Source organism: Equus asinus, chromosome 23 (genome assembly GCF_041296235.1).
Source record: "Equus asinus isolate D_3611 breed Donkey chromosome 23, EquAss-T2T_v2, whole genome shotgun sequence".
NCBI classification, from domain to species: domain Eukaryota; kingdom Metazoa; phylum Chordata; class Mammalia; order Perissodactyla; family Equidae; genus Equus; species Equus asinus.
Genome location: NC_091812.1, coordinates 59,826,666 through 59,851,574, shown reverse-complemented (window position 1 = coordinate 59,851,574; position 24,909 = coordinate 59,826,666). Strand labels below are relative to the sequence as shown.

At 35.9% G+C, this 24,909-nt stretch overlaps 1 long non-coding RNA gene across 1 annotated transcript in view; it reads left to right on the top strand.

Annotated features, from left to right (window-relative positions):
• Positions 1-17,632, top strand: part of LOC123280266 (uncharacterized) — a 480,813-nt gene extending 463,181 nt beyond the window's left edge. Inside the window, exons 5-6 of the long non-coding RNA XR_011497405.1 lie at positions 9,280-9,386; positions 15,339-17,632. This is a non-coding gene — a long non-coding RNA (uncharacterized lncRNA). The remainder of the gene's footprint in view (positions 1-9,279; positions 9,387-15,338) is intronic.
• Positions 17,633-24,909: the final 7,277 nt, after the last annotated feature.

Sequence of the window (24,909 nt, the reverse complement as noted above, 5' to 3'; positions counted from 1 at the left end):
TGGCCTCCTATGGCAATCCAATCAAGATGACTGTTATTCCTTAATGAACAAGCAGATTAAGTATCCAAACTCCACAGAAGAATAACTTGCCTTTTCTCATGTAAATTGCTTTGGCTGTGTAAGCTATTAACATCAAACAGAGGTGCTTTAATAACCTAGAAATCCAGTTATTTCATGCCTTAAGTCCCACTTTTGTGATCCTTCGTCAGCTCTATTAGTTCTTTGAAAATAATTATTTCTGTTTTGGACTACTTACTGGTTTTTTCCCCCTTATTTTTCAATATGCAGACTTTCCCTTACAGAGTTTATAGAAATATATAGAATGTATGGGATTATATTGGAGTCCCATTACTAATTTTAGTCAGGTAGTATGTAAACCCAATAGCTATTTGAGATGGAGTCTCTTTCTTTTAGTATAAATACAACATGAAAGTTTACTGACAGTATTTTCTTTTTACTTTTTTATTGAGATATAATTGACATGTAATGTTGTATTAGTTTTAGGTGTACAACATAATGATTTGATATATGTATATATCGCAAAATGATTACCAGAATAAGTTTAGTTGACATCTGTCACCACATAGAGATAAATTTTTTTTCTTATAATGAAAACTTTTATGATTTACTCTCAGTGACTTTCAAGTATATAATATTGTTTTTTGTTGTTAACTATAGTCAACATTATATACATTACATGCCCAAGAGTTATTTAGCTTATAACTTAAAGTTTGTACCTTTTGACCATCTTTACCATTTCACCTAACACCCACCCCCTTGCCTCTGGTAACCACCAATCTCTTCTCTGTATCTATGAAGTTATTTTGTTATTATTTCCACATATAAACGAGATCATTTACAGTATTTGTCCCTCTCTGTCTGACTTATTTCACTTAGCCTAATGCCCTCAACATCTATCCATGTTGTCACAAATAGCATGATTTCTTCTCTTTTATGGCTGAATAATATTGCATTATGTATAAATATATGATAACTATATCGTATTTATACATACACTATATATGTATACACACCATATCCCATATATAATATATTTATACCACATTTTCCTTATCCGTTAATCCATTGATGGAGACTCCCCACAGTGTAAGGGGTTCCCTTTTTTCCACATCCTTGCCAACCCTTGTTATTTCTTGTCTTTTTGATAAGAGTCATTCCAACAGGTGTAAGTGATATCTCATTGTGGTTTTGATTTGCATTTCCCTGACGATTCGTGATGTTGGGTGCTTTTTTGTGTACCTTTTGGCCATTTGTATGTCTTCTTTGGAAAAATGGCTATTTAGATCCTATGTCCATTCTTCAATTGGATAGTTTGGTTTTTGCTATTCAATTGTATGAATTCTTTATATATTTTGGATATTAACCATTATCTAGATAGATGATTTGCAAATATTTTCTCCCATTCTGTAGGTTGCCTTTTTATTTTGTTGACTGCTTCCTTTGCTGTGTAGATGCTTTTTAGTTTTTAGTCTGACTTGTTGATTTTGCTTTTGTTGCCTTGTTTTTGGTATCAAATCCAAAATATGATTGCCAAGACCAATGAAAAGAAACTTTAGAAACTTACTTCTAAAGTTTCCTTCTAGGAGTTTTATTGTTTCAGATCTTACATTTAAGTCTTTATTACATTTGAATTGATTTTTGTGTATGGCATGGGATAGAGGCCCAGTTCATTCTTTAACATGTGGTTGTCCAATTTTTCCAACACCTTCTATTGAAGAGACAGTCCTTTCCTCATTGTATATTTTTGGCTCTTTTATTGTGAAATAATTGACAATATGTACATGGGTTTATTTCTGGGCTCTCTGTCCTCTTCCATTGATCTATGTGTCTATTTTTAAGCCAAAACCACACTGTTTTGATTACTATAGCTTTGGAGTATAGTTTAAAATCAGGAAGTGTGATGCCTCCAGCTTTGTTCTTTCTCAAGATTGTTTTGGCTATTTGGAGTCTTTGTGGTTCTTAGGATTGCTTTTTATCTTAGGATTTTTTTTCTATTTCTGTGAAAAATGCTGTTGACATTTTTATAGGGTTTGCATTGAATCTGTGGATTGCTTTGGGTAGTGTGGACTTTGTAACAATATTAATTCTTCAAATCCATGAGTATGGAATATCTTTCCATTTATTTGTGAGTTCTTCAATTTCTTTCGTCAATGCTTTGCAGTTTTCAGTGTCTAGATCTTTCACCTCCTTGGTTAAATCTATTCCTAGGTATTTTATTATTTTTGATGCAGTTGTAAGTGGAATTTAAGAAAAATTCTCTTTCTGATAGTTATTATAAGTGTATAGAAAGACAACTGAATTTTATGTATTCATTTCGTATCCTGAAACTTTGTTGAATTTGTGCATTAGTAAACAAATAAGGACTCTAACTTTTTTTGATAGAATCTTTAGGGTTTCCTGTATACAAGATAATGAAGACAATGTGATCTGTAAATAGAGACAAATTTACTTCTTCCCTTTTAATTTGCATGCTTTTTATTTTTCTTGCCTAATTACTCTGGCTAGGACTTCCAGTACCATGCTGAATCAAAGTGGTGAGAGTAGGCATGCTTGTCTTGAGGCATGCTTCCTTAGAGGAAAAGGTTTCAGCTTTCACCATTGAGTATGATGTTAGCTGTTGGCTTGTCATATACAGCCTTTCTTATGTTGTGGTAATGTTCCCTCTCTATCCACTTGGTTGAGAGTTTTTTATCAGGAACAGATGGTGAATTTTGTCAAGTGCTTTTTCTGCATCTATTGAGATGATAACAAGATTTATCCTTTATTTCATTAATGGAGTGTATCATATTGATTCATTTCCAAGTGTCAAACTGTGTTGCATTCCTGGGATAAACCACACTTAATAATGTATGATTCTTTTAATGTATTGTTAAATTCAGTTTGCTTTTTTTTTTTGAGGATTTTTGCATCTATGTTCATCAGGGATATCAGCCTGTAATTTTCTTTTCTTGTACTGTCCTTGTCTGGTTTTGATATCAGGGTAATGCTGGCCTCATAAAATGAGTTTGGAAGCATTTCCTTCTCTTTTATATTTTGGAAGAGTTTGAGAGGAATAAGTATTAATTCTTAAAATGTTTGGTAGAATTCAACCAGTGAAGACATCTTGTCCTGGGTTTTTCTTTGTTAGAGAGTTTTGATTACTGATTCAATCTCCTTAGTAGTAATTGGTCTGTTCAGATTTTCTATTTCTTCATGATTTAGACTTGGTAGGTCATATGTTTCTAGGAATTTGTCCATTTCTTCTAGGCTATCCAATTTGTTGGCATATAGTTGTTCATAGTGTCCTCAGATGATCTTTGTATATCTGTGCTATCAGTTGTAATGTCTTCTCTTTCATTTCCTATTTTATTTGAGTGTTCTGCTTTATAAGTCTGTCTAAAAATTTGCCTATTTTATTTATCTTTTTAAAAAATCAGCTCTTAGTTTCATTGATCTTTCCTACTGTCTTTTTAGTCTCTATTTCATTTGTTCCTGCTATGATCTTTGTTATTTCCTTCCTTCTACTAGCCTTGGGCTTTGTTTTTCTTCTTTTTCTAGTTCTTTTAGGTGTAAGTTAGGTTGTTTGTTTGAGATCTTTCTTGTTTCTTTTCTTTTTTTTTTTTTTTTTTGAGGAAGATTAGCCCTGAGCTAACTACTGCCAATCCTCCTGTTTTTGCAGAGGAAGACTGGCCCTGAGCTAACATCCATGCCCTTCTTCCTCTGCTTTATATATGGGACGCTTACCACAGCATGGATTTTGCCAAGCAGTGCCATGTCTGAACCTGAGATCCGAACTGGCAAACTCTGGGCCGCACAGAAGCGGAACGTGCGAACTTAGCTGTACCACCGGGCCAGCCCCCCTTTCTTGTTTCTTGATGCAGGTATTTATTGCTATGAACTTCCCTCTTAGACTGCTTTTCCTGTATCCCAAAGTTTTGGTATTTATAGTTCCATTTTCATTTGTCTCAGATATTTTTTAATTTCTTTTTTGATTTACTTTGACCAATTGGTTTTTCAGTAGCATTTGTTTAACCTCCACATATTTTTAGATTTTCTAGTTTTCCTTTCATAATTGATTTCTAGTTTCATACCACTGTGATCAGAAAAAATGCTTGACATGATTTCAATATTCTTAAATTAATTAAGACTTTTTTTATAGCCAAACATATGATCTATCTTGAAGAATATTTCATGTGTACTTGGAAAGAATGTGTATTCTGCTGCTGTTGGAATGTTCTGTAAATATCTACTAAGCCCATCTAGTCTAAGAAGTCTTTTAAGTCCAACGTTCCCTTATTTAATTTCTGCCTGGATGATCTATCCATTGATGAAAGTGGGTTATTGAAGCCTCCCACTATTGTTGTATTGCTGTCTATTTCTCCCTTTAGGTCTGTTAATATTTGCTTTATATATATAGGTGCTCCAATGTTGGGTTCATAAATATTTACAATTTATAACCTCTTGTTGAATTGACCTATTTATCATTATTTAATTGTCTTGTTGTGTCTTGTTACAGTCTTTGTCTTAAAGTCTATTTTGTCAGACATAAGTATAGCCATTCCAGCTTTCTTTTGGTTTTCATATGCGTGGGATACCTTTTTTCATCTCTTCATTTTCAGTCTGTGTGTCCCTAAGGCTGAAGTGAGTCTCTTATAGACCACATATAGTTGAATCTTCTCTTTTTAAAAATTGATTCACCACTCTGTCTTTTGATTGTAGAATTCAGTCCATTTATATTAAAGTAATTATTTATAAGTATGAACTTATTGCTATTTTTTAAATTGTTTTATAGCTGTTTTTAATTCTTTTGTTCCTTTCCTTTTTCTTGCTCTCTTCCTTGGTGATGTAATGATTTTCTCTAGTGCTATGCTTAGATTCCTTTCTTTATCTTTTGTGTACACTATAGTTTTTTGCTTTGTAGTTACCATGAGGCTTACATAAAATATCTTAGAGTTATAACTGTCTATTTTAAGCTTATAACAACTTAAGTTCAAATGCGTTCTAAAGTTTTACAATTCTTACTCTCTGGAGAGTATTGCAATTGGCCTCTAGGTGTGTGTTAACTTAGAAACCTGCCACTCAGGACATAGCTTTTAAGAGACGTTAATAGATGTCTTTCATAGAAACACTGGGGACTTTTCATTCTGCTACCTCTGCACTGGGCCCTGAGGGGATAGCCAAGGTGAGTCTATGTGAGCCCATTAAGAACTGTTTCTTAGTTTGCCATATCCTTGTGGGTCTTCTGGACACAAGACCCTTTGGTTTTCAGAGCTAGATGAGATGTCCTTTAGGTAGAATTCTTAATTGTTGGAGTGCCAGATGTGGAGTCAAAATCCTTTGCTCCTCAGAGAGAAGCTGGAGTTGTGAGTTTCCTCCTGGATTTTTGTCTCTGTGCCAGGGATGAGGGTTATGGTAAGATTGCATCTCAGCCTCTCCTACCCATTTAGACATGAATTTTTCTCATTTGCCTGATGTGTAGGAGTCCCTCAGCTAGTTTCTGATTTCTGTCAGAGGGAATTACTCCATGTGTAGCTGTAGATTCAGTGTGTCCATAAGACAAGTAGAGTTCAGGAGCCTCTTATGTTGCCATCTTCTGTTTCTTTTTATTTCATTACTTATGCCATAAACACTACCATTTTAGCATAAGTTTTAGATTGTTCTGTCTTATGACTGAATCAAGAAGCTGAGTAATCATCCTTGCTTTTATCTAAAAACCTTCTGGAAAGTTTCATAAAGAATTAAAAATGGAAACATGCATACACATACTGTGAAGTGTTGTAATGGAAAAATAGATACATATATCTGTAATTTCTAATATATATAGTTACCTCTGACTTAATTGGAAGGAACACAAAGCCTCTAACTGGGTTAATTGAGCCCTAACTTTTGGGCTATCATCTCTCAGAGGACACTATTTTCAAAATCAATATGCTGTGGTATCTTTGGGAAACGATTAATTTTCCTCATTTAAATTTTTCTCTTTCAACTTTTTTTTTTGAATAAAGAGGTCAGTTGGATTTCAAAGATTTAGTATGTAAGGGAGCAGTAGCAGTTTAATTAGTCTGTGTGAAAAATCCATCTCAGTATTGGTAAGCTCTAACCTTGCTAACCCTATTGCTTTTATGCTTACTCTCATTTCCTCCTACATTGTCATCATTATGTGATTGTACGGAAAACACTAAAAGTTTCAAGTTATATCTGCTTAGTTTTTTTTGTTTGTTTGTTTCTGAAATGGAAATTTCAGCCCATCTAGCTTTTCTTCCTAGCCATTATTCTATCCATTCCTGAAATAAAGTCTTGAAAGAAATAATAAGAGCAGTGCCAATGGAAGGAATTGCAGGCCTAGGTTTGCTCAAGATCCCCATGAGACTGAAGCCATTTACATTGTGGAAGGTGAACCTGGAAACTTCATCCAAAACATACTACTGCTATGTTGGGTGGTGATTCCACGTCTGGCTGTGGCATTGATAAATGGCATTTATTTATGTTCAAATGTCATATCTAAGCTTTATGTTAATAAATTCCTTTTTAAAATGCTATGATAAGGTAAAATTTAAAAAATATTCCAAATATGAAGAATATTTTTTCTAAAACCAACGTTATTAAAATCAAGGAATGGCTTCCTTAGCCTCTATGGAATATTCTAAAATTGAACGACATGAAATCAACTTAAAATATATTTTTGACAAAAATTCCCTTTTTAGATAATTAATCTTTCTCCTAAGAAAGTATTGAATAATTTCCTTGTATACCAAATCATCTCTTTTCATTTTCTTCTATTTCAATTTCTTCAGACTACTTTCCTTGTAGGCCCACTTGACTCTTCACGTTTCTCATTCACGTTTTTCTATGTCATGTTTTTAGAAATTAAGTTCCTATTAAGAATTCTGACTCAATCTTATACTTCTTTTCCTTCAGATCTTTGTATTCTTTCTTGCTGCTTTATCTAATTTGATGTCATTTTGGTGACATTTTTACATTCATGATAAATCCCAGTCTCTCTGTCCAGGCGTAAGACAAACCACAGTCTATTTTCTGTGGTGGTTTTGATTATTCTGAAATAATTTCCTTCACATTGTCTTGCCACCTCTTTATTTAAACTTGTCTAAAATCAAAGTGCTTTATTGCCCTTTCTATTCTTTGTTATTGTTCCCTAATTGTTCCCCTGCCTGCTATATCCTGGGACTCTCTCTATTTTCTCTTTTCCGCTTAGATGATGTCTATTTACAATTAGGTAATATCCTAAGGTTCAGAAAAATAGTACCTCCAAGTCTGGTACAATTAAATGTCATCTTCCAACAAACTCTTTCTTAGGAAACTAAAAAGTACAGAATAGGGTCAGTTCTAGAATATGATCAGTTACTGGTCAAGTATTGTGAGTAAAGTCATTAGATTTTCACAATTAGAGTAAAGTGTCTTAACGGGACACTCAGTTACAGGATGTTCCTGAATCTCAAACTCCATTCTTTAAATCACTAATAACCTCTCATCATTTTTATTCCTCAGTATGGAAACATCTACTGAAAGAGACAAATACCTAGTAGAGATGAAGCAGTTCACTGGTGAAAGGAAGTGCAATAGGTTTCGTCTTCATGCGGATTCCAGTCAATTTGTAGTGGCCACATGGATCATAATGTTCAGAGGGAGTCTGAAGTCTTGGTTAATATCAGCCAAAAAGATTACTGTGATCAACCAGCAATATCTGCCTTGAATGGGGGAATTGAGATTGATACCTAAGTGCTGTCTTTATCATCCTTGATCTAACAAAAAACTACTTAGCTCCTTGTTAAGGGAAATTTTGAATGATGACACCTATCAATGAAATTGTGAATGACATAGAAAATTATGTAGAGAGTGAGAGTTTTGAAGACAGGGAGCTGGTAATGAGACTGTTATCGTAATGGAACCAAAAAAAGCATAAATTAAAATGAGCAGTGGAGATAAAGAGAGAATGAATGATGGTTCAGGGAGCTTTCGCACCATTGGATGGATTGGAGTTAATCATTGGTTAAATGTGAAAGATGAACAAATAGTGTTAAAGAAGGCACTTAGATTTATTGCTAAAATGATAGTGTGGACTGTTATATCAATTGAAATATATAAGAAAAAAGAGCCTTCAAAGAAAAGACAAATATTCTGTTTTGAATTTCTCTGTCTCTTTCGTTTCCAAGTCCCTTCTATCCCTCCCCCACATTTTAGTTCCTGTTCATTATATCTTATTATTTTTGGCAATCTTTAAGTAGGCCATTATACACATTCTTTTGTAAAAATAAAATAAAATAATGAGTAAAGTCCCATTAATCACCACTCTTAAATCTAGTCCTTGCCTCTCTTCCCCAGGGATAGTCATTGTTATTCATTTTTCAAGTATTCATTTATATTAGGGTTTCTTAATTCCAGCAACATTGATATGTTGGATGAGACAATCCTTTGTTGTGGGAGGCTGCCCTGTGCATTGTAGGATATTTAACAGCATCATTTGCCTCTGCTCACTGGATGCTAGTACCAAGCCCCAGTTGTTACATTCAAAACTGTTGTGTGACCAAATGTCCCCAAGTGACAAAATCACCCCACTTGAAAAGAACTGACAACATACGTATCAATCCATATGAAATGTATAGTAAGGGAAAATGTATAGTAGGGGAATTTCAGTTAAGCACAGATGAGCAAGATATTTCATATAGGCTCACTCAACTCGACTTCAATTCCCTTGCAGTGTTCCTTACTGGCATATTAGTGGGTGGAAAGCTAAAAGCCACATTTCTAAGACTCTGTTGCAGTTAAGATTCTGCATATTATCTACATTAAACCAAGCCAAAGCACCAGTATTTGATGTTCGAGGCAAAGAAAATACCATGAAGCAGAGATACGACTCCTCTGGCAAGCATGACCATAATCATGTTTGGTTTTTCTGTGTGAACTGCATCAGAAATCTCAAGTCAGGAACCTAGTTTCATAGCTATGGAGTTGTGGGGCAAAGATTGTGTTGGCCCAGTTCATGGCAGACACATTCCGGAGTCAACAATAACAATGGTAAGTTCTTAATTTTCTAGCATCCCAAACGTTACAGAGTCAGCATCTACTTTACTGAGTAGACTTAAGAATCAGAGGCACTGATACTGCTGTGTGGGATGTAAGAGTGGGGGTGAGGACTGTGCATTATGTGTGGGGCTAAAATCAGGGAAATCAGTAAAAAGCAAAATATGGAGTGAGTATACCCCCAGATAACTAGTGGTATATCCCAGTAACTACTCATCCCAAACTTTGGTTATTTACCAGGGAACTGGAGCAGAGGCATGAGACTCAGGGGTACTGCTCACTGCAGAAGAAGAGACAGCTGCATTCCAAAAAACAGAGATATGAAGTGAAATTCAGCACATGGAATGGTGAGACTCTCAGCTCTTATAAATGATCAGATTTCTAGGAAAATTCTATCAACCAGGTATATATACCCAAGGCATGAGACAGGTGGACCCTTCTATGGATACACTGAATAACCCAATAAAATAGACTTATAGATACTGATACTTAGAAGTCCCCCAACAAAATGTATGGGTCTCCAATCTGCCCATCTGATCTTTCTGCAAGGAAAATCATTAGTTGACAATCTTCCTCCACCCAACATAGAGCTTCTATTACTATTTTATTGTCCTGATCTTAAATATTAAAGATGACATAAAATAGCAGATATGTGTGTGTTTTTGTATGTGTGCACAAGTGTGTGTCTGTGTGTGTGTGGGCGGGCAGGAGGGCAGATTTGATGTATCCAACAACGTGAAAGATAGAGACCAAAACAAAGAATTAGGGGGAAAAGGAATTAAGAAAGAAGATAAGGTATGTTTGTGTGTATGTATGTGTATAGAGAAAGAGAGAGAGGAATATATATCAATATATCTAAATACATAATATATAAATCCATACACACACATTCACATAACACATATATAGAGAGAGAGAGAGAGAAAAGCTCTCCAAATGAGCCAGCCCAGAGCCTGTTTCTCCCCTTCTAGAGCATGCTCTGATGACCCAGTACTCTAGGGCTCCCTAACCTACTGACCTGGAGCCAGCTTCCAGGTCTGTTGCTTTTTTTCCTGGTTATTCTCCCAAATGCAGGTGGTGGAATACCATAGTTGCACTAGCTGCATGAGGATGGGGAGGTACTGTGTGTAAGGAGGTTGAAAGGGCTTTACTGTCAAGACGCACTTCTAGAAGCAACTGTGCTGTGCTCTAGAGGAGCCTGGAACAGGAGGAGAGAAGTGGATCTAGCTAAGAAGTGGGTCTGGAGCTAGTTGTTTGTTCTCTTGCTTCACGCACTGCAAATAAAAGTTAGCCACGGGCCTGTTTTCCCACTAATAAACCTCGTGTAACAGGATATGTGACCCATGGCAAATCTCTGACACTCCATGGGCCTCAGATTTTTCATCTGTAAAAATGAGGAGCTTGAACTTGATCTCTGAAGATTCCTTATAATATTTTATGATTCTTCCTCTCTTTTGATGCTTTATTTTTATACCCAATAACATATATTTGTTTACAAGATCACATAAACAATAATTTTGCAAAATACTTTTTATTCATTTCCAAAAGACACTGATTAAACACACATTAAAGCAGCAGATTCAAAGTCATTTCTGTGCCTTTTTTTCTTCTACCCCTTCAGAAGCCTTTAACTAGGTGAGCAATAATACCCCCCATTGACCAGAGGGGCCTCTGGCAGTGACTCTGGCATCTTCTGGCTCATTTCTCCCTTGGTCTGAGTTAAGGTGCCAAACCTAAAATAGGTTTTCTATGCAAGATTTAGCATGGAAGGAATTATTGAAACCACAGGGTGGAAATGAATGATTAGCTTGAGATGCCATTAGCATACCAGCAGGAGAAAAGACTAAATGAGCTATGAGCTGAAGTAAAATATGTCATCCTGGAAACTGCAAGTGATATGATGAAGAAACAATACTGGGTAATAGGGGAGGAGAAGGAATGAGCTATTAGACTGAGGCAAGGAGACAAGCATTTAAATTAAGAGGACAGGACAATGAGGCAGCGTGAGTTAACGTGCAAGAACCCAGACTGAAAGACACTGTAGTTAGTGATTGCAGACAGGAAACAATCCATCAGCTGAGATAGAATTCAGCACTAAGGGAACGAGGCAAGAAAGAGGATGCAGTACTTTTCTACTCGGATAAAGCAGCAGACATAAAATTCATCCCAAGCACTTCTTCCCTTAAGTGACATCATTAAGGACTGCCATGAGCAAGACTCACTAATCAGAAAATAATTGATAAAAAAATGAGGTGAGGAGATATAAAAAGACTGATGCGCAAATGTTTGAGATCATATACAAAATAATGAAAGGCACTCTGCACTCCTTTGGCAAAGGTGGGTATCAAAGGGCAATAATTATATTTAGAGAGAGAATGAGAGAGAGTGAGAGCTAACAATTCACATCCATATTACAGAGAGCAGCCTTTTGTAAATCTGGCCAGGCTTGTGGGTGCAGACAGATCACCTCATTAAGAACCGATTTCTCTGTTTTGGAAGGAAAGGTGTGTGAGTTTTGCTGTATAACGTTACCTTCATTGTCAAGTGTAAGTTTTGCTTATAGCGTATCATTCCACCACGGGTGTCTGGCTCCAGGAAATGTGAGTGGGGCAGAGAGAGAGACATAATAAGCCTGTGTCTGCATTGCAAACAGGCCATGGGAAATAAGGATTAGGTATTTCTATTTTGTGTGATTGAGAACAGTTCATGAAACTAGCTAAGAAATTAGATTAGCCCCTTTGATCACCAGGAAGCATTTTTCCCCCACAATTAGACATAAAGCTATGGGGATAGAGAGGGAACCAACATTTCTGAATCCCACAAATTTCTAGGTTCAAAGTTGAATTGCAGATTCCAGAAAATCCTATTTAATAAACACCAAACCTAAACCCAAAGAATCAGATTTTCAATCTCAGCATTTCTGTATCTAGACAGTTATTTTTAAAAAATTGAAATTTATTTTTGCTATGTGCTTGAAAATTGAGAATAATTAATTTTATCCACAACTTTTCATTGTAAGCAAAAAGAAATTAAACCTTGTATAAATACCACATCTTCTTTATCCATTCGTCCGTTGATGGGCACCTAGGTTGCTTCCAAGTCTTGGCTATGGTGTATAATGCTGCAATGAACATAGGAGTGCAAGTATCTTTATGCCTTTGTGTTTTCAAGTTCTTTGGATAAATACCCAGCAGTGGGATAGCTGGATCATATGGTAGATCTATCCTTAATTTTCTGAGGATACTCCATACTGCTTTCCACAGTGGCTGCGCCAGTTTGTACTCCCACCAGCAGTGTATAAGGGTTCCCTTCTCTACACATCCTCTCCAACATTTGTTGTTTCCTGTCTTATTAATTATAGCCATTCTGACCAGAGTGAGGTGATACCTCAGTGTCATTTTCGTTTGCATTTCCATGATAGGTAATGATGTTGAGCATCTTTTCACATGCCTGTTGGCCATCCATATCTCTTCTTTGGAGAAATCTCTGTTCAGATCTTTTGCCCATTTTTTAACTGGATTGTTGGTTTTTTTGTTGTTGAGCTGTATTAGTTCTTTGTATATTTTGGATATTAACCCCTTATCTGATATATGGTTTGCAAATATTTTCTCCCAATTGTTACTACTCAGCCATAAGAAATGATGAAAGCCAGCCATTTGTGACGACATGGATGAAACTTGATTGTATTACACTGAGTGAAATAAGTCAGAGGGAGAAAGTCAAATACTATATGATCTCACTCATAAGTAGAAGACAAAAACAATGACAAACACACACACAGCATTGGAGATTGGATTGGTAGTTACCATAGGAGAAGGAGGGAGGGGGAAGGGAAAAGGGGTGATTAGGCTCACATGTGAAGGGATGGAGAATAATTAGTTTTTGGGTGGTGAACATGATGTAATCTACACAGAATTTGAAATATAATATCATGTACATCTGAAAATAAATAAATAAGAAAGAAATTAAACCTTAAAATAACGGAACATCCAACTTTTTAAATCAAACTGTCATTATGTCAATAGTATTTCTAACCTATCTGATTCATTAATAATCTTTTTTTTTGAGTTTTGTTTCTAGGAACTAGGGCTACAAAGGTGAGAAGGATACTGTCTGTTTCCTCATGTAACCACACTCTAATATGGGAGTCAACATTCGACAATGAATAAATTCAATGAGAAAAATGCTACACTATTGATTCATATCAGAAACAGTAAGGAGGTTAAGGCAGCATTATCAGCTTTATCGGGTGATAAAATAATTCTTCACAGAGAAGAATATACTTGAGCTGGAACCTGAAGAATGAGAAAGGTTTGCCCCTTTGTTAAAGTGGAGGTCATTTGGGGCTGACGTCAGCATCCCATGGGCTGAATAGTGTCAAACAACATAGGTAGGAGGACCATAAGTGTTTCCATATGGCTGGAACGTGTGCAGTAAAGAAGAGGGCTAGTGAACAACAGGTAGAAGGCTAACCAATATTAGACTAGTTACACAGCGTGAAGATATAATACAGTTACCTGCCTGTCTGAATTCACTGAGAGGTTAACACCATGAATTGGAGCTTTATTTTATCATAAAAGCATGTGACTTTCTTGTGCTGCCTGATTTAATCTTGGTGATCAATGATAATATATGTTGCTGTCAAGTAAGTCTAAGGTGTCATTCCAGACTAGTTTCATCTATTGATTTGCTTTTTGCCAGTTCAGCTCACTCCACAGAATGTTTCAGAAAGGGCAACAAGAGCAGGTCCTACTTTGGATTCAACATCGATGTTTTGGAATGTTGTCATTTTATAATTGGGCAAATCATAGTTCTTTTCTCCTTCCTGTTTTTGGAGTTAACAAATTTCTCAGCCCTCCAAATGCCTTCTTTATTAATTGGTGTAAATGATTATTCAGACAGATGGCTTATTTAAGGAAAGTAGTTACTTTTATATCCCTTGGGGAAGAGCCATCTGCTCTAACTGGTGCTGGGGGTCTTGCAGATGTTGTCATTTGCCCATAACCAGGGGAGACTTTGTAACCCATTATTTCAACTATGACATGGTGCTCCCTATGGAATAACATCTGGTATACATTATCCTCTCTATCAACACATGGAAAATATCTAGATGCAGCCTAGATGTGTCACACCTTTCCTGTCCCTTCCCCATCATCACCTTTTGATTCAAAGTTTAAAACTTCCATTATTAAAACTAGAGTGGACAAGAAAAAAAGCAATTAAAAATGGGCAAAAGACTTGAATAGACAGACATTTCTCCAAAGGAGACACACAAAAGGCCAATAACCACCCCAAAAGATAGTCAACATCACTAATGATTAAGGAAATATAATTCAAAACCACAATGAGATACTACCTCATGCCCATTAAGATGGCTAATATTGAAAAAAAAACAAACAGAAAATAACAAATTTTGAGTATTGGCCAGATGATGGGAAACTTGGAACTCTTGCAAATTTATTGGTGGGAATGTTAAATTGTGTAGTCACTAAGGAGTACTGTATGGTGGTCCCTCAAAAAATTAAAAAATAGAATTACCATATCTAGCAATTCCACTTCTGGGTACATATCTAAAATAACTCAAGCAGGGACTCAGACATTTGTACATAGATGTTCATGGAAGCATTATTCACAATAGCTAAAAGGTGGAAGCAACGCAAGTGTCCACATATAGATGAATGGATAAACAAAATGTGATATATACATACAGCAGAATATTATTCGACCCTGAAAAGGAAGGAAATTCTGACACGTGTTACAACAAGGATGAACCTTGAACACATTATGCTAAGTGTGAGATAAGTCAGTCACAAAGGGACAAAAATTGTACGAGTCTAGGTAACTAAAGTAATCAAACTGATAGACAGAAAGTAGGATGATGGTTGCTAGGGACTGGGGTGAGATGGAGTGGAGAGTTATCTTTTAATGGATGTAGAGTCGTAATTTGGGAAAATGAACAGTCCTGGAGATAAGTGGTGGTGATAGTTGCCCAATAATGTGCATGTATTTAATGCCACTGAATTGTACACTTAAAGTTTTTTAAATGGTAAATTTAATACTATGTATGTTTTAACATAATAATACTAATAAAATAACACAGTTGAGTTAGTTTGGTCATTCCTAATATTGTCAAAACTAACAGCATGTTTTCTGACTTGGCATTTGTGCTTTACTTTTCCTTCCCAGATTAGCCTACCCCATTTTCTTAATCTTTTATCTTTTACTCTAATAAGTTGATAAATGTATGATATTCTCCTATATAATTAAAATGTCTAATTCTCATATATCTATATCTATAGGCTTTAAATTTTTGATACTGGATCAAGGATGGCAGCGCGTTATAAAACAGCTGAACAAGGAAGCAAGACATGAGAGCAGACTAGTAAAGAGAGATATTAATGGGATCACAATGAAGCAGAGATCACAAAAGTAAACAAAATCCAGAGAACATAAAAGTGGAATTCCGAGTCTGGGGGGAGATCTATGTGAATAATCACCAGCCAGAAATCTGCAAGACCGAAGGATCAAGAAGAATGGCCAAGCAAAGCAGTCTCTGGTCAAAGTCCAAAGAACTAACAGAAATTTGCATTGCGCTAACACTGGGAAGAGAGGGACACTGCGATGAGCTTCCCCATAGAATTTAGAAGACCTCATTTACTCTGTATTCTCGCCCACCTCCACCTGTGGCAACCTGAGCTAAAGAGGGCTAATAGAATAGGAGTAAGAACCTTGGCAAAGTTATTTTTTCCCTCAGACACCACATATATATGGTCGCATATGTACGTCACCACATGACATATAATTAATTATATTCATAATTAATAGTGAGAACTAGCATTCACATAGCACTTGTCATGATTCTGACATCTAAACAGTGGTAGTTCTTCATGTTTCTAGACCAGAGTTGTTGTTCTATGTTAGAGGCAAAGACCATGACAATTCACTTGCTTTGTCTGGCACTGATGGATAAGTACTTCTGACAATACTGTTAAACAAACTTGGTGATTCAAAATTCATGTGTTCAAATATTTATAAAGTAGGAGGTAGAGATAATAAAAATTTATGAAAAGGTCAATTTTTAACTATTAAATTTACAAAAACTACAAATGTTAATGCACAGTCCTTTATACAAGGAATAATTGAAGGAGAAGCAGCCTAGTAAATTCAATATGCGTGGCTTACAATAGTCAAAAAATTTAGAATCATCTTAAATGCTCAATAGTATCAAGACTATTATCATTTTAAATATGTTGTAGCAACATGATAGAATTTATATATAGTAACTTAAGAAAAGTGCAAGATAAAAATGATACACTAAAATCACAAATGTTAAAATATATAGCCATAAAACCTAAAGAGACTGTACATACCTGTTGGTAAATGAGAATGTATATGATTTTTCTCTTCTTTTAAACTTCATGTAATGCTATATATGGTTTTAAATAGACATGGGATTAATAAATCTTATTTATTAATTTGTATTATTTCAGTAATATCTGGGAAACCTGCAAGATAAATATTGTTATCTCCACTAAAATAGGAGGAAGAGAAGAAAGAGGAGGAGGAGGAGGAGGACGAGGAGGAGGAAATGATGGTTAAACTGGTCACACAATTATTAGGTAGACGATTCAGATTTGAAACGTGATTGGTCTGCCTCGGAAACTTACCACCTTTACTTTATGTTATGCTTTCTCCGTGCTACCTTCACACCTTAGAGCCCCATACAATTTTTTCCAGGGCACAACCTTTCATTTCTGATGAAGAATGGTAAGTAGAAATAATTCATGATAATTCAGCATTGGCTGAATGCAAAAGCCTTCAAACCTTCCCAAGTTTCCCTCACTCACTCCCGATACAGGCCTCAAGTTCTTCCTTGTGAAAGCATTTCTATTTCTTGATAGAACTAAACGGCATCCCCCAAATTTAGTCTTTTTCTATCAGTGAAATTTTAAAAATTGGATGGAGAAAGTGGGTTCTCTCAAAATCTGTATTCTCATACTGAAATATATGTTCTTAATTTTGAAATAATGTTAGATGTATAAGTTGCAAAAATAGTACAGAGGTTTCTGAATATCTATCAGCTTCTGCTAAGCTTAACATCTGACATACAATACATAGTAAAATTATCAATACCAGGAAATTAACATTGATACAATCTTATTAATTAAATTATAGATCATATTCAAATTTCACCAGTTTTTCCACTAATGTCCTCTTTCTGTTTCGGGATACAATCCAGGATTCCACATTGCATCTTTTTAAATTTCCCCTTAATCTTTTCCAATCTGTAACAGTTCCTTAGTCTTTCCTTATTTTTTATGACCTTGGCACTTATGAGTAGTACTACTGATTAATTATTTTGTAGGATGTCCTTTAATTTGGGTTTGTCTACTGTTTTCTCACGATTGGACTGAGGTTATGAATGTTTGGTATAAATGCCACAGAAAAGACATTGAGAATGACACACATTTCTCAATGTATTGTATCAAAAATAACATCTGTGTGTCTTTTTACTGTCGCTGTTTATCTTGATCACTTGGTTTAAACGTTTGCTTAGCTACTATCTTTCCATTTGCAGTTAATAAATATCTTGGAGTAAATGCTTTGAAGCTATGATAATATCCTGTTTCTTCTTAAACTTAAACTTTTGGTAGGTCCTGTCTGCAACAATTATGTCTGTAGTGTTTGTCTAATGCTACTGATTTTCTACTGAAATGAAATTTGAATCTGCAGGAGGTAAAGGGCGCACACATTGAAGAAGCCATATTTTTTTCTTTCCTCAGGTGCTCTGTACCTATAGGGAATGTAAGTATATCCCTTAATATTGTGCTTTCCCTTAATCAGCATTGGATTCCATGAAAAATGCTGCTTACCTTCAGTCAATAATGATGTCTCACTTTTCTCAGCCACCTAAGTTGCTTCAGAACTAGAGCGGAATAAGTGAAAAATAAGACTGTACCATGTATGGTATGAGTCCATTTCCTGCATAAATTCTGGTGATAGGGGAAATATCAGTGGTATTCCTTTCCTTAAAGTAGATGTCAACAACCAAAAACGACTCATTGATTTTATTAGATGTTCTTGAGTTTGGGCCTTTAATGAAACAAATTTGATTGCCTGTAAGGAAAATCTTTTCAGGTTCTGTTTGTTTTACTATTGCCTAGCCCTTCTTGTCCTAGGCTGTTTTTCAAAGGGATCGTTAATAGTAGACTGAGATATCGTATTCCCATAACACCAAAGGAACAGTTTCCGTCGAGGAAAATATGAGGAATCAAGTGACGGAAAGACCTCCCATCCTCCCATTCCGTTAAGTCAAAGGATTAGGAGGAGCAAATGGTGGGGTAGGCATGGCTATGCCTCTGTACTTACGTGTGTCATGGGATAAGTCTTCCTTCAATTTCAGTTTCTATAAAACCTAAGACAGGCAGGTAAGTGCTCTCTGAGATCTCACATTTCATGGAGCTTTGAAAATGTTATTTACACAAACTGATATAGACAAGGTGTAAATTAGATAGTTAAGCAACAGCAGTGGTTTTCCTAAATATATTTTTATGCATTTTATTTATGAATAACACTACTTGTTATTCCACTTGCCTCCTTGTTGGAAATTAACTCTGACAAGTAGGAGATAGGTTAAAAAAAATTAATCCTTATAATGTGTTACATGAGTAAGTTTATTTCTATCATTTGCATATTATTTCAAATGTTCAGTATTTTAAGAAATTTTATTAAGACATAAAAAGAATCATGTTGATTCTTTTCTCTAATATATATAGAGTATTCACAGTGAATGTTCTTCCAATTTACATTTGTTTTTCAATTTGCCTATGCCAGAACTATCTTAGGCAAAATTGTATAGTAAGTATGTTTAGTCTATGCTTTCCCTTATTTTTCTTCTTTACTAAATCCCACATACAAAACTGAATTGATTGAAGCTAAGCTCTTTGTCATAACCATCTCTGTCTTTTCAGGGCTTGCACTGTACTGTCACACTGTAGGCATTCAGAATATGTTTCGTTGAACTCAATGGTATTGACTGAAATGAAATGGAATACAAGATTATCCCTGGTTATAGATGAGAGATCTAGATATGGAGACAGAGAATCTGGCCTCACATCACAGCTCAATCACTCAAAAACTATGACACATAGACGTTTTTCTGGCCTTCAGTTTCTTGACTAAAATAAAATATACTTTTTAAGTTTCCTTATGGAGTTTTTGTGCAGATGAAATAATAGCATACTGAACTTCCTCTCCTGTGATAGAATATGTCTCTATAATTTGAAAAGATGTCACTAGTGAGGCAGAAAATTAAAGAATTTCTGGAATATAGAATGCAAATGAGGTTACGTCAAAAGCAAAGCAAAAGCGTCAGTGCCCCAGTACATAAGACACAAGCTGGGGGAAATGTCAGCACGAGGAAAAGACATTTTCGTGACATGCCAAGTTCTGAGCAAAAAATAGCCTGGTCTTAAAAGCTGTGACTACCTTACTACCCCACGAACATTTTCTCTCTAAAGCAAGACTAATTTCTACCCAGAGGAAGGTCCCATGTGCACGTATTAGATCTGAGGAAAAAGGGAGCACAAGCGGACTTTGTAAATAAACAAAAAGACAAAAAAAGAGAGTTCTATCCATAAGAGAAATTTACATGAATACTAGCACCTTCTTACTTTGGAAATTGGTGGGTGCCTAGTTTGTCTGCCACATCATGTGTGAGGGCAAACTCTGTAAGTTGGCTAGTACTGCAAACTTACACAAAACACACTTTAGTAGAGTGTGCTGTTTATGCTCCTCTGGGCAGGGAACTATCAGGACAAGAGGCTTACAGACTCACACAGAAAACGCAGACCTGGTATCTCTCCTGGTCAGCCTGGTTCTCCATTCACAAATGTGATAAACAACCGTGATCTCCTGAAAATCTAGAAAAAAATCACCTTTTTGAAATAGAAGCAAGAGGTGAAAAGAAAAACTGACTCAAGGGGCATAAAATAAGAATGAAAAACTCTAGTCAGTATTCTCAGAAGGATGTGAATAGTCTTTATCTCTAAGAAACAAGGAGCAAAGAGGGACAACAAGATTTATTGAGAGTTAAAATTATAAAATAAAACTTTAAAAGAATGGCTAAATAATAGGATGAATGCAGCTATATACCTAATTAGTAATCACAAATTTCACTGAGGAAAAAATTCCTAAAATCCAAGACAAGAAGAAAACAGTGGAAAATATGAAAACATTGAGATATGGAGCATTAATCCACCTAACAGGATGTCAAAAAGGAGAGAATGAACAATTATCAACAGAGTAATAGAAGAGTATTTTCCTGATCTAAAACATCTTAGCAATTTTATGCTTTCAAAATGAACAAATCTACTTCATTATAAACAGAAGGAATAAGAAATAATATGCACCTAAATATTTCAGGACTCCATTGATAATATTACTTCCAGGAAGGTAAAATTGGTTACCTACAAATGAACACAAGTCATTGGCTTGACTTCCAATCACCAACACATGGAGATAGAAGATCATGTTCAATTTTCTTTACAAATCTGAGAAAATTAATTCAAAATTCTATATCTAACCAAACTACCAATCCAAAACTGTGTATGCGTATTGTTCAGTGAAGTAAATCCTTACATATGCTCTAGACTTGGAAAAACTTCTGAAGGTCTTATGGAAAAAGACTGGAAAAGAAAAACATCAACATGAAATATCATAGAAAAAAATTGTAGTTAAGTATGGCACATGAAGCATCGATAAATCATGAGAATAATTAGAGGAAATTTCACTTCACCTTCAAGATCGGAAAATTCTCCTTCAAACAGCAGATGTTTACTTATTTTTCTACAGATGTAAACACACTGCTTATTCTGCATTTTTATTTACATGATACATTAAAACTGTCTTACAAACTCTGGGGCTGCCTCAAACTGTTCCAGCACCCTGGATTGTATATAAATTTTATAACTGTCCAAACTAACTTGTTAACTCTGTTCAGTTACATCAGGACAATTGATTTTGCAACAGTGAATCCCCACTCTCCATAAGCATTTTCCCCCAAAGGAAAAACAAACTGTGACATTATTTCTTCTGGAGAACTGATCTGTCAGCGTTTTCACAGCATAAGTTTTTCAGTCAAATCAGACGAGATAAAAGAAGCAATCTCTTTTGAATTTAATGAAAAGAAAAATATTGAAAAAGAAGAAAAGCTTTATAATTACAGTCAATGAATTACCTGTTACTGTGAAAAGGACACGATAAACCCATTCATGCTTCATATACAAAGAAAAACATAAAATAATGAAAGTGAATATAAATTCTTTGTCCCTACAAAGAAACTCCCCAAATTTCATTGGCATAATTTTATTTTTTGTTGAAGTAACATCGGTTTACAGCGTTATATAAATTTCAGGTGTGCATCATTATATTTTGATTTCTATGTAGACTACATCACGTTCACCACCCAAAGACTAATTACCATCTGTCACCATATTCATGAGACACTGGCATAATTTTAGATCAGAAGTGAGATGGAGAATTGTAACATACATCTAAGGCTTTGAATTTAGGGTTATCTACACAAACACTAATCCACATTTTTATAAATCTGGATTTTTTTCTATTCCAAATATTATGGAGAAGATGTCTCAAAGGAGAAACCATATTGACTCCTAGCCCTTATTCATCACCACATTTTCAACTGCTCTACTTAAGCCTTTCATTCTGCTCACTGGTACCTCAAATAGTACAGTGGGTAATAGTTTAAAGATGTTGTATTATATTTCTATTGCTGCTATACAAAATTACACAAAATCCATGTCTTAAAACAATGCAAATTTCTTATAGTTTTGTAGGTAGGAAGTCCAACGTAGGCCTCACTGGGCTAAAATCAATATGTCAGCAAGGCTGGGTTCCTTCCTGGAGGCTCTAGTGGAGAATCCGTTTTCTTCTCTTTTCCAGCTTCTAATGACCACATACATTTCTTGGCTCTGGGCCCCCTTTTTCCGTCTTCAAAACCAGTCATGTTGCATCTCTCTAACCATTCTTCTGAAGTCACATCTCCCACTGACCCTGGACTCAGCCAGGAAAGGTTCTTTTAAGGACTCACATGATTATGTTGGGCCCCTCTGGATAATCCAAGGAAATCTCCCATCTCAACATCCTTAACCTTAATCCCATCTGCAAAGTCCCTTTTGCTATGTAAGTTAACATGTTTACAGATTCCAGTGACCACACTGTGGATGTATTTAGGGGCCCATTATTCTGCTCTCCGCAGTCTACCTTCTGCCTCCCAAAGATTTGCATTCTTCCCATATACAAAATATATTCACCCCATCACAACCTTCTAAAAAGTCTCAATCCATTACACCATCAACTCAAATTTCAAAATCTCATCTAAATCTCATCAGCTCCAAAGTCCCAAATATAATCATCTAAATCATCTTTTAAACTAGATATGAGTGATGGTCTTGGAATAATCCTCCCTGAGGCATCCTCTTCATCCATGGACTTATGGAACTAAAGAAGCAAGTTATCTGTTCCTAAAATACTATGAAGCAACAGGCATAGGATAACAGTTCCAGAAATTCTGGTTTAAGAGCATCCAAAATGGAGGGGAAAAAGTCACTGATCCCAAGCAATTTCAAAATTCAGCTGGGAAAGCTTCAATAGATTCAGGTCCCAGGATCAATCCTATGTGGCTCAGCTATTTGGGTTCTCAGCTCCGCCATATGATGCATCCTCCATTTCTCATAAATGGTAGTCCATGGTTTGCATCTGGGTAGTTTTATCAGCCTTTTTCCTGCCTGCAGAAATTTGTGGTTCCAACAGGCTTCCTTCAGTCTGTACTCTCTCCATCCCTTTCAATCCCAGCTAACAGTGTTCCTACTGGTCAAAATTCTGAAGACGCTTGTGGGTTTCCTGTGTATGTCATGGGATTTACTCCAGTATACAAGAAGCTCCTCCATAGATCTTTCCTAGATAACCCAGTATTTGTTTTTGTTTTTTGTTGAGATGGCTGAAGGATAATGCCCTAAAGCTTTCTGGATGCTCTCCAGTTAGGCTGAGGTGATCTGTGAGACAGACCTTTAATCTCCTCAAAGAGTCATTTGTGTGAATGAATTTTATGACCTTTTGATTTTTCTGAGGTATTAGCAAAAAGTGGAACAGTCGCATGCCTGTGTTTTTTCTCTAGATCATGATTTCCTGGCAGTGAATCTCTTCATTTTAGTGATTTTTTTCGTTTAAGTCTAAATAGGTTGAGAATTTCCAAAATCATCCAGTACTGTTTGTTGTTGTTATTATTGTTTGGTTTTGGTTGTTTCATTGTTCTTCCTCAATTTCTCTCTTTCCTTTAGCATTTTACTATAAGCAGCAAGAAGAAACCAGGCTAAAGCTTCAACGCTCTGCTTAGAAATCTCCCCAGTTGAATATAGAATTTCATTGCTCACCAGTTCTGCTCTCCACATAACTGAAGGACACAATTCTGATAAGCATCTGCCACTAGAGAGTAAAGATTTTCTTTCCTCTAGTTTTCAATAGCATATTCCTCATTTCCTTCTCAGCCTTCACCAGCTGTTCCTTTAATGTCCATATTTTTCCTAACAGTCTGTTCACAGTGATTTTGGATTCTGTAAGGTGATTTATGTTTTCTCAGTCCTGTTCCTCATTTCTTTCTGAGTCCTCATTAAAAGCACTTCACATCAATATTTCTACTTATGGTTTGTTCAAGGAAATATAGCCGTTTTCATTCATGCTCCTCAAAATTCTTCCAGCCTCTGTCCATTGCCCAGTTCCAAACCAATTTTCACATTTTTAGATATTTGTTATGGCAGAACTTCACCCCGGTACTGAATATATATTTGTTTAATTTTACTGTTGTAATAAATTTAAAAAAAAATGGTTTAAGCAATGCAAATGTATTATCTTATAAGTTTGTAGGTTAGAATTGCAACAAAGGCCTTATTGAGCTGAAATGAATGTGCCAGCAGAGCTGTATTCCTTTGTGGAGACCCTAGGGCAGAATCTGTTTCCTTGTCTTTCTCAGCTCTCAGTGGCTAACCACATTCCTTGGCTCTTGGGCCCCATCCTTCATCTTAAATCTCTCTGACCACTCTCTCTGATCATTCTCACATCTCCTTTCTGACCACAGCTGGAAAATTTTCTCTGCCTTTAAAGATCTCTTTGATTAGAATGGGCCCCCTAGACATCCAGGACAACCTCCCCATCTCAAGGTCCTTAACCTTAATTATATCAGCCATGTGATTTTTGTCATGTAAGATAACACACTCACAGGTTCTAGGGTTTAGGGTGTAGACACCTTCCGGAGCCACTTTTCTTCCTACTACAGGTAGTCTCATCTGAACAGCCTTGATCACTATCAAGGGCTTCTCCTTTTCCCTCTGAGTACTTGCCATCCCATATCTACTTTTTAGAAAATCTTTTGAATGAATATGACCATTTGACCACTGAGCCTTATTGCTCAATCTTTATGGATCTCTCGGTAGCTGACAATGGATATGGACTCAGATAATGTAATTCAAGAGAAGGCTGAGTTCCCCAGAAAACAGACTGTGAGGTCGAGCATACATTGTAGGAAGCGTATTTGTGGTGGTTTTAGAGATCTCCATCCGCTGTAGAAGAGTAGGGAAGGAAACATCAAGGTTGTGCTGAGGAAAAGATCAGGCTGCAATGTATTCTCAACAGAAGCCTCAGGTGATCGTATGTTGGAGGAGTTTTTGAAGCCGGGTGGACCCTTTAGTTTATCCTGTGTTACAGTGAATAGACCAGGCATTTATGCTATGGGAGCTACCAGTCGCTGAATGCAGGCTGCCCACCAAGAAGTAAGGCAATCTCTCCAACCAAGGG